Source organism: Triturus cristatus, chromosome 12 (genome assembly GCF_964204655.1).
Source record: "Triturus cristatus chromosome 12, aTriCri1.1, whole genome shotgun sequence".
NCBI lineage: Eukaryota > Metazoa > Chordata > Amphibia > Caudata > Salamandridae > Triturus > Triturus cristatus.
In genome coordinates this window covers 616,365,958-616,382,611 of record NC_140595.1, presented here as the reverse complement: position 1 = coordinate 616,382,611, position 16,654 = coordinate 616,365,958, and the positions used below count along the sequence as shown (strand labels likewise).

Here is a 16,654-nt window from a genome sequence, read left to right as displayed (position 1 = left end):
AACACAGTCACCAAGACAGTGATCCTCAAATCACTTTTCAGTTCAAATACTTGGTATGCTGGCTTGTCAAAATTCTAATTAAATAACAAAAAAATATGCTGCAACCATAAGAAACGATTAACCTCACAGATCCAGATCCAGTGACAACAGCAATGAATGTAATGTAAATTGATACTTGTATAGCGCACTAATGAAGAGCAGAGTGGCAGCAGAATCCCTAACGGACACAACAGTTCTAATCCCATAACTGTTACAGTACACTTTAAATCATGCATAAAGTCAATTGAGAGTAAAATCAAAAACATCTGCTTGAAGCAGATCAGCAGCATTCAACAATACATTCCTAGAATAGCATCTAGTGATGCCCATCTGGTCTGCTTTGCCAAGTGACCAATTCTCTTCCAGTATGGCATTCAGCAAGCTCTTGAGTTGGGTGGGTTACATCCGACTACATGATAGCTGTTCAGGTGACTGCTTCCCGAGTGTTACCACAGGATGCAAATGGCGTAACGCTTTCGAGACCTATTTCCAGGTGCTCACAAAAAAATATACATTACCTCTGGTCCAGTGAGCATTTGCAGGTGCGAGTGCCTGGCAGACCAGAAAACATAGGATTAGAGACCCAAGCCAGGGTCAAAACAGAAGAGGGATGGCTAAGCTGCACCACATAGTAGTATTGGGAGGCTGAGAAAACGTACCCATAATGTGAGGAAACAAGGCATTGAGAATAGTACCACCAGACTGCTGGGATAAATAAGAGAAGGAAGCCTCAAGCCACACACTAGAGAGGTAAACAGAAACAAAACAAGGAGTTATTGAATTAAGTAAACCTAATAACGGATGGTGGCCACCTTACCACATAAAACTGTGATGGAGTGGAACTAAGTTCAAAACCAATATATGACCAATATATGATAGTAGGCTCAAAGAGCGAGAGGACGAAATAATTATCAAGTTTGGGACTGCAAACACCACTGATCAGTTTTGGCAAGCTGTTAGGTGTCCTAGGGCATATCAAGTATGCCATTTGAAACAACTTGGAAGTTCTTCCACACAGAAGGAGCAAAAGATACTGTGCACACAATACATCACGCTCTGCATAATGTTTTTTTTTTTTTTTAAAGAAAATAGTTAACTATTTCTAACTCAAACAGGTTAAAACTTGAAAGCAAAAAAATGCGGCCAAGCATGTTGCCACGCAGTGACTGGTCACTTTTTTGCTGCCTGCTGCTGCTAAAATGATACCAACGAGGTGCAGGCTCTGCACAGGCAGTGTTAATATTGTAAAAACAACTAAATAAAAACAGTGATACTGCAACAATGTGCTGCATTATGAGGCATAATTTGCCTTTTCTTCCTACATAATTTGTTCCTCTCCTGTCATCCTGCCACATAATTCCAGCAGCCCATGCTAAAATCACTAGCCTCAAAGACAGGACAGGGTCCCCCTTTATCGTCAAGTATATGAATAATAGCAAATAGCTTTAATGAGCAATCTTAACATGCCCTGGTGCCTTTCCACACCAAATGTACAATTAATAAAAGAGAGGATTAGAGTACCTGGCATTGTGGTGGGACTGAGACCAGATACTGAAGTTCATGGCCGCAAAGCAAGGCACTAACTGCACAGTACAACTATGTGAAGGAGAACTGTCTCATGCCAAGGCCTGACCCAGCTCACCCGTGGCCTTCTGTGCAGGACGGATGTGACTCTTGCGAACAGCAATAGCATTATGTGCAGGTTAGGCAGTGCGGGTTTCTACAGCACCAGTTTGCTCATTTTCGGGCTGCGTGGCTCAACAGTAAAACAGGCCAGTGCAAATGTTCCGCTGCATGCCACAGGCACTTCAATTGAACAGTGTCTGCTGTGAAGAAAAACTATTCTTGGAATCCGAAAATAAATGTCACAATGGTTCATGTATTTGTCGCGGCAAACTTCACATAATCCACAGATCACACATTCCAATCCTCATAATAGCCCGGGAAGTTATGTGCCCGTTGCAACAAGTTCATTTATCCTGAAAGGGAGAAGTGTGAACCCTTGCCGGTTATAACTTCTTATCTATAAAGCATTTACCCAGACTTAAATGACTTCGCCGTTTGGATTACAAAATAATCCAAACAGGTCATGTCAAGAAGTTATGAAAACAGGTCACATTATGCACCAACTCAAAAGGTTTCTTCTTTAAAAGTTAATTTATTTATTCATTCATGATCTTCTTTTACTTAGAAAGCTTCTTAAGATATTGTAGCCAACGCCTTTCGTCCAATCCGGGACTGCTTCAGGGCTTATGTCAATGTTTCTACTGTTTATCCAAATGGCAGTACGTATCTTTCAAAATAAACAGAGTGCCTCGAGATCCCAATCAATCAAGTTCATTTCTTGAGAAGCTCCTATTTCAAAGTCTTCCTTCTAGAGTGGGATAAAACCTTTAAAGGTCCAGCGAGTAAGACCGCTCCCGTTTGGCACCTCATACCATGAATACTTGATAGGAGGTGCCACATGGGAGTTATCTTACTCTCTGGACCTTAAAAGGTGTGCATTTACTTCTTGACTTGACGTAACTGTTTGGTGGAGTATTTTGTAATACTCTTCATATTGAGTGCAGTGTCATTTGTTTGGATAATAGTTATGTAGTTTCTCCTGTTTGGAGGATTAATAGACATCTCTTCAAGACTCTTGCACCGTACATTACAATTGTAAGGTTTATCCACTCAGCTGATAGATACGATATTTCTCTGCCCCAGTCTCTTTGCAAAACGTTTCTATAAAGTGGTATGTTGAGTGAAACAAAAGTTTTTTACCTTAAGAGTGTGCACAGACTTGTTAATTAAGAGTGCTGATATAAATGCGATATGGATATCCCTGAAGGCAGAAGTTCGATCCTCTATGCACTTCTGCCTCCAAATGTCCTGTGTAGGATTTAGGAAGTATAATTTCAAAATTAAAGCCATGCTTTGGTAAGTAACAAGTGTCGGCTCTAAAAAGTTGAGCTAATGCCTTTGTCAAAGCTTGTTTCCAATCGCATGCGTGCCCCTCAAGACACAAGCGCACGCATGGCCAGGTATCTACCAATAAGTTCAATTTAAGGCAACTGCATTCCAAGATAGCTAGAAATGGTTTCATTTGTTGAGAGACGCGCGTGCATCACTCATGGTGACCATTTTTTTATTTCCTATTCTAAAATAGCTGACAGCTGAGTTACAAAGCTAAATTAAACTCTAAAAGAAAAATTACTCAAAAATAAGTGAGCACAATAAAAGAGGGGGAAAAGGCCTAGCATCGCTGACATGCCAACATAAAATGTAAAATTTAAAAAAAATACCATTGGTGTGAAGAGTGCAGGTGAGGATTAAGAATTAAAGAGGAAGAAATCAAGGAAGCACATAGATGCCTGGGAGGAACAAGCACAAAATTAGGGAAGAAATACACTGAATCAAGAGCAGACAACTGAGATGAACAAACAAGAATTGACATAGCCAATACGTCTCGCTTTTGGGACCTTATAAGTATTTAGTTATGCAGCACAATATCCTTGGTGAAACAACAACTGTTGCATGGCTAAACACGTATAAGGCCCCAAAGGCGTGACCTATTGGCTATGCCAATGCTTGCTTGTTAATTGCGCCCTCAATGAGGTTGTAAGACTAGCACACACTGCTACCTAGAACAGCACTTGGACGTCCAGAGAAAGAGAGATTGGGAAGATAAACAGGGAGGCGGTATCTGCTCCCACTGCAGCCCGGGCCACACTCAGAGGAAGGAAGCTGAAAGCGGTTGTAATTTCTTCCTGAATCCTGAAAACCGTAATTTTTCTATCTTGTATTAACCTAAAATATTAGCAGCGTTTGTTTACGTTTTCTTTCACAGCTGTTTATTACTGATATGGCATAACACTTTGATGCACACCTGGGCCACGTCAATTCACATCCCCAAATGAATAAATAAATAAATAAATAAATAGAGACATGAAGGCTGAGAAGGGGCTACAGAAAGCAAGAGATTGTTACAAGATCTATCTAGGAAAATAGAGAAAGTTCGAGAGAAGAGTGAGAAAATGGGAAATAGAACGAGTGAAAAAAACCTGAGAGATGCAAAGGGCAAATTGCGGGAGAGGGGAGAGAAAAGGAGTGCATCGAAAGAAGACAGATGAAGGGACAGAGATGGAGCGATAGATAAGAACACAGAATGGGTGCTGTTGGAAACAGCCCACTCCCACTCCGCAGGGTGGTGGTGGACTCCCCGAACACACTGTGGTAGCTTGGCTCGAGTGGTCAGGAAACAGGCACCGTGCTAAGCATACAATATACCCATACAATAACCATGCGTGCATCCGTTCCAAAAACGACTCTACACCGTAAAAATTATGAAAATATTCTTCTTTATCTTTTTCTCTTAGTTGCTGATTGGAAAAATAAATAGGTCAATCACAATATACAATTTTAAATAGTGCAGGTTAAATAAATATTATCTGAAGATTCAATAAATAGGGGTGATCATAAATACAAGGGACATAAATATCAGTGCAGGTAATACAGGCAATTAAATATTCTGAGGCAATAAATACTGTACCAATAAATATTGTACACCATCAAGTCCTGTGGACCTATAAATATAGTGAAGCAATAAATAGGTAAAAACTCAATAAATACAGTACCCCCAATAAATAATTAAAAGTATACAGCAACACTCATGTAATCAGTTGACATTTCAATTCCTAAGGGCTGATTTGGCCCCGGCACAGCTTGTAGGGTTGTGGAAGGCTTGAGGGGGGCTACTCCCTGGCTGAGACAAGGCTGAGGCCTAAACTGAGGTAGATCAAAGGGGGGGAATACCAGTGCCCTGGCTGTCTCTCTCCACACCACCTCTCTAGGTTAGTCCCAGTTCACCCCAGGCACAGTCAGGTTGGTTTCAGCACCTCCCTAGCCCCTTAGAGCAGTCTCTCAGGTCTCCACAGGGCCTTAGGCGCCCTCTACTCCACTTACTGCCCTTTTTCTGATGTTCCGACGCCGCTGGAGTCGTGTCGACGCCGTGAGGCGGTTCCGGTTCGGTCTCGGCGGCCTCGGCACAATGTCAGTTCTTTGACGACGCCGGTAGGCGGTTCCGGTCCGATGTCGGCGGCCTCGGTTCAATCTCGACCTCCGATTCGACGGCGTCGGGCAGTCTCTACTCGGTGTCGACTTCGGGCGGCTCCGGTCCGATGGCGCTCTCGGCTCCGATGACGTCGGCCGGCCTGGCCTCGATGTCGACTTCCGGCGACTCCGGGGTGCGATCCTCACCCCCGACCTCCGGTGCTCCTCCTCTCAGGTTCCGGGCGACTCCGGAGTGCGATCCTCACTCCCGACCTCCGGTTCACCTCTACCTCGGTCTCCGACGACTCCGGAGGGCGGACTTCACTCCTCCGATGACGCCGCTCGCTCGACCTCGGTTCACTTCCTCCTCGACCTCTGGAATTCCTCACGACCTCCGTCGGCGCCCTCTCACGACCTCAGGCGGCTCCGGGTACGACGTCTTCCTCATTCAGTCAGCGCCGCTTCTCCACCTCGGGCTCCAGGTCTTAGGCTACTCGACGCCGGACTCCAGGGAAACCAGTTTCCAGGTCAGGATCTTGCTGCTTTCTGCTTCTAAGGCCTGTTCCTGCTGTTCAGGTCCTTAGGATGAGTTTTTCTGTCTTCTTCCCACACAGGGCTATAGGCTGGGATCCATCAGTAGGGACAAGTATCAAGGGTGGGTTTATGGACCCCACTCCAGGCACAAGTTTCCACCCCTGCTGCTTCACTCCTTCCTCCTTCACTGTTGTGCTCCTCTCTCTTCACCAGTCAGGTGCCAACTGCCAGCTCCAACTGCCAACACTCTGTCTTAACCTCCCAACATTCTAAACCGCCTCCAACGGTCACAGGGTTCTGGAATCTCCTGGAATGTTCTGGAAGGTGCTGGTATGTTCCAGTGGATGCTGGTGATGTCACAGGTGGCCACCATTTTGTGCTCCAGGCCCTCAGGCAGAAGTTTCAGGGGTAGATAAAATGGCTCCCTGAATCTGCAGCAACACGAAAAAGTCTGGTGGTTCCCAAAAAGGAAAAATTCAAACAGGGTTTGAGGCAAAAGTGGGACAAAATAAATAATGATGAGGAGGGACCACCCAAAGGGCTGACAGGTCCAACACGCGTCCCCCCCAGCTGAAAGTGGGGGGAGCTACCCAACCCCTTGGGAGTTCTCATCACTAAGGCGGAAATACCTTGAGAGACCGTCTGCATTGGCGTGGTCCACTCCAGGCCGATGTTCCACCTGAAAGTCCATCCCCTGTAGGGAAATAGACCACCTCAACAACTTGGGATTCTCCCCCTTCATTTGCATCAGCCAACGAAGGGGTCTGTGGTCGGTCTGAACTAGGAAGTGCGAGCCAAACAGGTATGGCCGCAACTTCTTCAGAGCCCATACCACTGCAAAGGCTTCACGCTCTATTGCACTCCACTTCTGTTCCCTGGGAAGTAGTCTCCGGGATAGGAAGACCACGGGTTGATCCAGACCCTCTTCGTTGAGTTGCGATAACACTGCCCCAATGCCATGTTCTGATGCATCTGTCTGGACAATGAACTCCTTGGAAAAGTCTGGGGCCCTTAAGACCGGGGCCTCGCACATGGCTTTCTTCAATCTCTCAAAGGCTTGCTGACAAGCCTCCGTCCAGACTACCCGTCGAGGTTGTTTCTTGGACGTGAGCTCCGTGAGGGGGGCTACGATGGTACCGTACCCCTTCACGAAGCGGCGGTAGTATCCCGTGAGGCCCAAAAATGCTCGGACCTCAGTCTGTGTCTTGGGGGGTTCCCAGGCCATGATGGCCTCGATCTTCGCCTGGAGGGGTTGCACCGCTCCCCTACCCACCAAGTGTCCAAGGTACACTACCGACCCCTGCCCGATCTGGCACTTGCTGGCCTTGATCGTCAATCCAGCTTGTCTCAGGGCCTGGAGAACAGCTTGCAGGTGACGCAAGTGATCCTCCCAGCTGTTACTGAAGACGGCTATGTCATCCAGATAAGCAGCAGAGAAACTCTCCATTCCGGTGAGGATCTGGTTTACCAGGCGCTGAAACGTGGCAGGTGCGTTCTTGAGCCCAAAGGGCATCACACAGAACTGGTAGTGGCCATTGGGCGTGGAGAAGGCTGACCTTTCCCTTGCTCCATCAGTCAACGAGATCTGCCAGTACCCTGAAGTAAGGTCAAAGGTACTTAGATATTGGGCAGCTCCCAGCCGGTCAATCAATTCATCCGCCCTAGGGATCGGATGAGCATCAGTTTTTGTCACTGAATTCAGTCCCCGGTAGTCCACACAGAACCTCAGTTCTGGTTGGGCACCCGGTGGTGCAGCTTTCGGTACTAACACCACCGGACTAGACCAGGGGCTGCTAGAAGGTTCAATCACTCCTAGCTCCAGCATCTTAGTGACTTCACTATGAATGCTGGCCTTCACCTTGTCTGACATCCGGTAGATCTTGGACTTCACAGGTGGGCTGTCTCCTGTGTCCACGTCATGGACGCACAGGTGAGTCCTACCCGGGACAAGGGAGAACAACGAGGAGTACTGCCCCAGGACCTGGCGACAGTCCTCCTGCTGTTCAGGAGTTAGAGATGGGGAGAGAATCACTCCCTCCACCGACCCATCCTTCTCTTGAGACGCAAACAGATCAGGGAGAGGCTCGCTTTCCACGTCCTCTCCTCCGTCAGTCACCATCATCAAGATGACTTCGGGCCTCTCGTGGTGGGGTTTGAGGCGGTTGGCATGCAGCACCCGCAGGGGCTGACGAGGGGTCTTCAGGTCCACCAAGTAGGTAGCCTTACCCTTCTTCTCCAACACCTCAAAGGGTCCTGACCAGCGATCCTGGAGGGCACTAAGCTCTCCTGGTTCGATCACCCACACCTTCTGGCCAGGCTCCAACTCCACCGGGTGAGCGTTGTGGTCATACCACGCCTTCATCACTGCTTGGCTGGCTTCCAAGTTGTCAGAAGCTTGCTTCCACAACTTAGCCATTTGGCTCCGGAAGGCCAGCATGTAGCTCACCACATCCTGGGGAAGCTTTCTGGGAGTTCTTTCCCATCCGTCTCTCACCAGGTTGAGAGGTCCACGTACAGGGTGCCCATACAGAAGCTCGAAGGGGCTGAAGCCCACTCCCTTCTGTGGCACTTCCCTGTAGGAAAAAAGTAAACAGGGTAGGAGGACGTCCCATTTCCTCCGCAGGCTTTCAGGCAGACTTCTGATCATGCCCTTCAAGGTTTTGTTAAACCTCTCCACCAGACCATTTGTCTGGGGGTGGTAAGGAGTTGTGAACCGGTAGGTCACTCCACACTCCTTCCACATCGCCCGCATGTACGCTGACATGAAGTTGGTCCCCCTGTCGGACACAACTTCCTTGGGAAAACCCACTCGGGTAAAGATTCCCATCAGGGCCCTAGCCACAACAGGTGCTGTTATGGTCCTCAGAGGTATTGCCTCTGGGTACCGTGTGGCATGATCCACCAGGACCAGGATAAACCTGTGACCAGCTGTAGTCGGCGGATCTAATGGACCCACAATGTCGATGCCCACCCTTTCAAAGGGGGTGCTAACGACAGGAAGTGGTTCCAGGGGAGCTTTCAGCTTCACCCCTGTTTTCCCACCGGCTTGGCAAGACACACATGTCCGGCAGTAGGTATCGGACGACACTTTCATCTGAGGCCAATAAAAGTGTGGGACAAGACGGGCGAAGGTCTTGTCTTGCCCCAGGTGTCCTGCCAATGGTATCTCGTGAGCCAACTCCAGAAGGAAGGCTCGATAACGTTGAGGAACTACCAAGGCTCGTGACGATCCATGTAGGGGTGCCTTGGGTTCACTGTAGAGGAGGCCATCCTCCCAGTAAACACTGTAGTTCCCTTCAACGTTCCCTGCTGCCTGGGCTTCGGCCTGTCGCCTCAGCCCCTCAAGGGTAGGGCACTCCCTTTGGCCCTGGCAGAATTCCTCCCTGGACGGGCCTCCCTCCACGTGCCACTCGGCCGGGATGGGTAGGTCCTCCAGGTTGGTAACGTCCCCCACCGCAGACTCCTGGTCCACCACCTCCGGTGGCCTATCCGTCCTACGGGGTGGGGACGCCGAGGCAGGCTCCTCCTGTCCTCGGTTCTTCCCTTGACTGGCAGCTGGCTGGGCCTTTGTTCCAGGCTCCAGCCGGAATGAACTCCCTCTTCGGGTAGTCGTGGACCTTGTGCTAACACAGGCCCAGTCAGGTGTACCCAGCATCTCGGTGTGAGTCCGGTATTCCACCTCTTTCCAAGCGTTGTGCTCCATGTCATTCCCCAGCAGACAATCGACTGGCACGGCAGGGCTTACGGCAACTCGAAGTGAACCTGCAACCCCCCCCCATTCAAAGGGAACCTCGGCCACGGGATAGTGGCCTGTTCTGCCGTCAGCCATCGCGGCTGGGTGGAGTACATCGGGAATTACCTGCTCTGGAGACACCAGTTGGCTACGCACCATAGTCATACTGGCTCCTGTGTCTCTCAGAGCCTCCCCTCTTTGGCCGTTGATGGTGACCCATTGCCCATACTTTGCGGTATTTGCGGGCACCTGGATCTTAGGAACCATCTCCCGTTCTCCCAGGGACACTAAAGTGACACCCGCCCACTCCCTTCCCTTAGTTAAGGGCATCTCCTCCCCGAGCACTGCACTAGCTACTCCGGGGGTCTTTCCTCCTGTGGGAGGGGGTGGTCGTTTCTGGCACTTCGGATCTCCTTTATAGTGTCCAACGCCACCGCACTCGTAGCAATGGACAACCCTTGGCTGCTGACTCTGGCCAGGATTAGGGTTTCTGGGCGGGTTAGCCTTAGAGGTGAATCCTGTTCCCTTCCCTTGGAAGTTATTTTGGGGGCCTTTGGAGAACTCCTTTTTCTTTTCTCCTCCCTCTTTCTTCTGGGGGGCGCCCTGTCCGGCCTTTTGAGTATCCCCTCCAGTCCCCCTTGTGGACACCCGGGTACTAGCCCAAATGTCCGCCTCCTCAGCAAGCTTCCGGGGACTGGTCAGCTTGCTATCCACCAGGTGTTGCCGCAGTTCAGGGAAACATTTCTCGAGCAGGTGTTCCTTCAGTACTAGGTCAAACAACTCCTCGTAGTTCCTCACTTCACTGCCCTGAATCCAACCTTCCATTGCCTTCTTCGCATAGTCCAGGAAGTCCACCCAATTCTGCGTGCCCAGCTTGTGACTACCCCTGAACTTCTGTCTGTACTTTTCAGGTGTTAGTCCAAACTTTCTGATGAGCGCCAGTTTCATGGTGGGGTAGTGGGTCTGCTCATCCTCCTCGAGGGCCAATAAAGCATCCCTACCAGCTGGAGGCATGTACTTATACAATCCCCCTCCCCAGTACTTCTCCGGAACCCCATGGGCCCTCAGTGAGACCTCATAGGCCGCTAGCCACTTGGCGATATCGTCGCCCACTCCATAGCTAGCCCCTATGTCCTTTGGCAGGTAAGGTTTGGATTCCCTGGTGATCTCTTGGGTTTGGCTGCCACCATTAGGAACAGGTTGTGCCCCGATTCTCAAGATCTGAAGATCTATTTCTTTCAGTCGCAATTCGTGGGCTATCCTCTGCTCCTCCTTTTCCTTTTCCAGCCTTGCTAAGTCCCATGTGAGCTGTCTTTTCTCCCTCCGGTCCGTTAGCTCCACTTCAGACAAGCCACCGCTAGAGGCACTGCTGCCCTTCCTAGAAATGGTTCTGGGCCCTGCTGACAGGTTCCCCACCTCAGGTTGGTACATCTCAGCCCCCTCAGGGTCAGGCTCTCCATCCCTGTCTTCCTCCTCAGCCTTGCTTTCTCGGCGTGCCTCCCCCCAAGCCCTTAAGCTGGTTTGGAGTGCACCCTTCTTTGCTCCTGGGGGACAGTACACCCCCTCCCGCTGGCAAAACTCCCTGAGTTGGGCCACAGTGTAGGTTTCTAGATTTTCTAGTACAAACTCCATCTTGCCCACTCAGGTTAGAGGACAGGTTTTGTGCAGTAACAATGCAGGGGGGTACCTTTAATAATACCTCCTCCCACCACCAGAGTAAATTTGGAAAAAACAAAAACCCACAATTAGGAAGGCCGCTTTTGAGAAAACTCCCGGTGTAGGCCTATGGACTACCCACAGTTATTGTTGAGTATACGTAGGCACAGCTCAATCCCACCGCTGAACACCAATTTATGTTGGAAACAGCCCACTCCCACTCCGCAGGGTGGTGGTGGACTCCCCGAACACACTGTGGTAGCTTGGCTCGAGTGGTCAGGAAACAGGCACCGTGCTAAGCATACAATATACCCATACAATAACCATGCGTGCATCCGTTCCAAAAACGACTCTACACCGTAAAAATTATGAAAATATTCTTCTTTATCTTTTTCTCTTAGTTGCTGATTGGAAAAATAAATAGGTCAATCACAATATACAATTTTAAATAGTGCAGGTTAAATAAATATTATCTGAAGATTCAATAAATAGGGGTGATCATAAATACAAGGGACATAAATATCAGTGCAGGTAATACAGGCAATTAAATATTCTGAGGCAATAAATACTGTACCAATAAATATTGTACACCATCAAGTCCTGTGGACCTATAAATATAGTGAAGCAATAAATAGGTAAAAACTCAATAAATACAGTACCCCCAATAAATAATTAAAAGTATACAGCAACACTCATGTAATCAGTTGACATTTCAATTCCTAAGGGCTGATTTGGCCCCGGCACAGCTTGTAGGGTTGTGGAAGGCTTGAGGGGGGCTACTCCCTGGCTGAGACAAGGCTGAGGCCTAAACTGAGGTAGATCAAAGGGGGGGGGAATACCAGTGCCCTGGCTGTCTCTCTCCACACCACCTCTCTAGGTTAGTCCCAGTTCACCCCAGGCACAGTCAGGTTGGTTTCAGCACCTCCCTAGCCCCTTAGAGCAGTCTCTCAGGTCTCCACAGGGCCTTAGGCGCCCTCTACTCCACTTACTGCCCTTTTTCTGATGTTCCGACGCCGCTGGAGTCGTGTCGACGCCGTGAGGCGGTTCCGGTTCGGTCTCGGCGGCCTCGGCACAATGTCAGTTCTTTGACGACGCCGGTAGGCGGTTCCGGTCCGATGTCGGCGGCCTCGGTTCAATCTCGACCTCCGATTCGACGGCGTCGGGCAGTCTCTACTCGGTGTCGACTTCGGGCGGCTCCGGTCCGATGGCGCTCTCGGCTCCGATGACGTCGGCCGGCCTGGCCTCGATGTCGACTTCCGGCGACTCCGGGGTGCGATCCTCACCCCCGACCTCCGGTGCTCCTCCTCTCAGGTTCCGGGCGACTCCGGAGTGCGATCCTCACTCCCGACCTCCGGTTCACCTCTACCTCGGTCTCCGACGACTCCGGAGGGCGGACTTCACTCCTCCGATGACGCCGCTCGCTCGACCTCGGTTCACTTCCTCCTCGACCTCTGGAATTCCTCACGACCTCCGTCGGCGCCCTCTCACGACCTCAGGCGGCTCCGGGTACGACGTCTGCTTCTTCAGTCAGCGCCGCTTCTCCACCTCGGGCTCCAGGTCTTAGGCTACTCGACGCCGGACTCCAGGGAAACCAGTTTCCAGGTCAGGATCTTGCTGCTTTCTGCTTCTAAGGCCTGTTCCTGCTGTTCAGGTCCTTAGGATGAGTTTTTCTGTCTTCTTCCCACACAGGGCTATAGGCTGGGATCCATCAGTAGGGACAAGTATCAAGGGTGGGTTTATGGACCCCACTCCAGGCACAAGTTTCCACCCCTGCTGCTTCACTCCTTCCTCCTTCACTGTTGTGCTCCTCTCTCTTCACCAGTCAGGTGCCAACTGCCAGCTCCAACTGCCAACACTCTGTCTTAACCTCCCAACATTCTAAACCGCCTCCAACGGTCACAGGGTTCTGGAATCTCCTGGAATGTTCTGGAAGGTGCTGGTATGTTCCAGTGGATGCTGGTGATGTCACAGGTGGCCACCATTTTGTGCTCCAGGCCCTCAGGCAGAAGTTTCAGGGGTAGATAAAATGGCTCCCTGAATCTGCAGCAACACGAAAAAGTCTGGTGGTTCCCAAAAAGGAAAAATTCAAACAGGGTTTGAGGCAAAAGTGGGACAAAATAAATAATGATGAGGAGGGACCACCCAAAGGGCTGACAGGTCCAACACGCGTCCCCCCCAGCTGAAAGTGGGGGGAGCTACCCAACCCCTTGGGAGTTCTCATCACTAAGGCGGAAATACCTTGAGAGACCGTCTGCATTGGCGTGGTCCACTCCAGGCCGATGTTCCACCTGAAAGTCCATCCCCTGTAGGGAAATAGACCACCTCAACAACTTGGGATTCTCCCCCTTCATTTGCATCAGCCAACGAAGGGGTCTGTGGTCGGTCTGAACTAGGAAGTGCGAGCCAAACAGGTATGGCCGCAACTTCTTCAGAGCCCATACCACTGCAAAGGCTTCACGCTCTATTGCACTCCACTTCTGTTCCCTGGGAAGTAGTCTCCGGGATAGGAAGACCACGGGTTGATCCAGACCCTCTTCGTTGAGTTGCGATAACACTGCCCCAATGCCATGTTCTGATGCATCTGTCTGGACAATGAACTCCTTGGAAAAGTCTGGGGCCCTTAAGACCGGGGCCTCGCACATGGCTTTCTTCAATCTCTCAAAGGCTTGCTGACAAGCCTCCGTCCAGACTACCCGTCGAGGTTGTTTCTTGGACGTGAGCTCCGTGAGGGGGGCTACGATGGTACCGTACCCCTTCACGAAGCGGCGGTAGTATCCCGTGAGGCCCAAAAATGCTCGGACCTCAGTCTGTGTCTTGGGGGGTTCCCAGGCCATGATGGCCTCGATCTTCGCCTGGAGGGGTTGCACCGCTCCCCTACCCACCAAGTGTCCAAGGTACACTACCGACCCCTGCCCGATCTGGCACTTGCTGGCCTTGATCGTCAATCCAGCTTGTCTCAGGGCCTGGAGAACAGCTTGCAGGTGACGCAAGTGATCCTCCCAGCTGTTACTGAAGACGGCTATGTCATCCAGATAAGCAGCAGAGAAACTCTCCATTCCGGTGAGGATCTGGTTTACCAGGCGCTGAAACGTGGCAGGTGCGTTCTTGAGCCCAAAGGGCATCACACAGAACTGGTAGTGGCCATTGGGCGTGGAGAAGGCTGACCTTTCCCTTGCTCCATCAGTCAACGAGATCTGCCAGTACCCTGAAGTAAGGTCAAAGGTACTTAGATATTGGGCAGCTCCCAGCCGGTCAATCAATTCATCCGCCCTAGGGATCGGATGAGCATCAGTTTTTGTCACTGAATTCAGTCCCCGGTAGTCCACACAGAACCTCAGTTCTGGTTGGGCACCCGGTGGTGCAGCTTTCGGTACTAACACCACCGGACTAGACCAGGGGCTGCTAGAAGGTTCAATCACTCCTAGCTCCAGCATCTTAGTGACTTCACTATGAATGCTGGCCTTCACCTTGTCTGACATCCGGTAGATCTTGGACTTCACAGGTGGGCTGTCTCCTGTGTCCACGTCATGGACGCACAGGTGAGTCCTACCCGGGACAAGGGAGAACAACGAGGAGTACTGCCCCAGGACCTGGCGACAGTCCTCCTGCTGTTCAGGAGTTAGAGATGGGGAGAGAATCACTCCCTCCACCGACCCATCCTTCTCTTGAGACGCAAACAGATCAGGGAGAGGCTCGCTTTCCACGTCCTCTCCTCCGTCAGTCACCATCATCAAGATGACTTCGGGCCTCTCGTGGTGGGGTTTGAGGCGGTTGGCATGCAGCACCCGCAGGGGCTGACGAGGGGTCTTCAGGTCCACCAAGTAGGTAGCCTTACCCTTCTTCTCCAACACCTCAAAGGGTCCTGACCAGCGATCCTGGAGGGCACTAAGCTCTCCTGGTTCGATCACCCACACCTTCTGGCCAGGCTCCAACTCCACCGGGTGAGCGTTGTGGTCATACCACGCCTTCATCACTGCTTGGCTGGCTTCCAAGTTGTCAGAAGCTTGCTTCCACAACTTAGCCATTTGGCTCCGGAAGGCCAGCATGTAGCTCACCACATCCTGGGGAAGCTTTCTGGGAGTTCTTTCCCATCCGTCTCTCACCAGGTTGAGAGGTCCACGTACAGGGTGCCCATACAGAAGCTCGAAGGGGCTGAAGCCCACTCCCTTCTGTGGCACTTCCCTGTAGGAAAAAAGTAAACAGGGTAGGAGGACGTCCCATTTCCTCCGCAGGCTTTCAGGCAGACTTCTGATCATGCCCTTCAAGGTTTTGTTAAACCTCTCCACCAGACCATTTGTCTGGGGGTGGTAAGGAGTTGTGAACCGGTAGGTCACTCCACACTCCTTCCACATCGCCCGCATGTACGCTGACATGAAGTTGGTCCCCCTGTCGGACACAACTTCCTTGGGAAAACCCACTCGGGTAAAGATTCCCATCAGGGCCCTAGCCACAACAGGTGCTGTTATGGTCCTCAGAGGTATTGCCTCTGGGTACCGTGTGGCATGATCCACCAGGACCAGGATAAACCTGTGACCAGCTGTAGTCGGCGGATCTAATGGACCCACAATGTCGATGCCCACCCTTTCAAAGGGGGTGCTAACGACAGGAAGTGGTTCCAGGGGAGCTTTCAGCTTCACCCCTGTTTTCCCACCGGCTTGGCAAGACACACATGTCCGGCAGTAGGTATCGGACGACACTTTCATCTGAGGCCAATAAAAGTGTGGGACAAGACGGGCGAAGGTCTTGTCTTGCCCCAGGTGTCCTGCCAATGGTATCTCGTGAGCCAACTCCAGAAGGAAGGCTCGATAACGTTGAGGAACTACCAAGGCTCGTGACGATCCATGTAGGGGTGCCTTGGGTTCACTGTAGAGGAGGCCATCCTCCCAGTAAACACTGTAGTTCCCTTCAACGTTCCCTGCTGCCTGGGCTTCGGCCTGTCGCCTCAGCCCCTCAAGGGTAGGGCACTCCCTTTGGCCCTGGCAGAATTCCTCCCTGGACGGGCCTCCCTCCACGTGCCACTCGGCCGGGATGGGTAGGTCCTCCAGGTTGGTAACGTCCCCCACCGCAGACTCCTGGTCCACCACCTCCGGTGGCCTATCCGTCCTACGGGGTGGGGACGCCGAGGCAGGCTCCTCCTGTCCTCGGTTCTTCCCTTGACTGGCAGCTGGCTGGGCCTTTGTTCCAGGCTCCAGCCGGAATGAACTCCCTCTTCGGGTAGTCGTGGACCTTGTGCTAACACAGGCCCAGTCAGGTGTACCCAGCATCTCGGTGTGAGTCCGGTATTCCACCTCTTTCCAAGCGTTGTGCTCCATGTCATTCCCCAGCAGACAATCGACTGGCACGGCAGGGCTTACGGCAACTCGAAGTGAACCTGCAACCCCCCCCCATTCAAAGGGAACCTCGGCCACGGGATAGTGGCCTGTTCTGCCGTCAGCCATCGCGGCTGGGTGGAGTACATCGGGAATTACCTGCTCTGGAGACACCAGTTGGCTACGCACCATAGTCATACTGGCTCCTGTGTCTCTCAGAGCCTCCCCTCTTTGGCCGTTGATGGTGACCCATTGCCCATACTTTGCGGTATTTGCGGGCACCTGGATCTTAGGAACCATCTCCCGTTCTCCCAGGGACACTAAAGTGACACCCGCCCACTCCCTTCCC

The 16,654-nt window shown here is 51.3% G+C and overlaps 1 protein-coding gene across 3 annotated transcripts in view; it reads right to left on the bottom strand.

Annotated features, from left to right (window-relative positions):
- The window catches only part of ANKRD11 (ankyrin repeat domain 11), a 1,275,279-nt gene that overhangs the window by 1,241,903 nt on the left and 16,722 nt on the right, over positions 1-16,654 (bottom strand). The window lies entirely within an intron of this gene.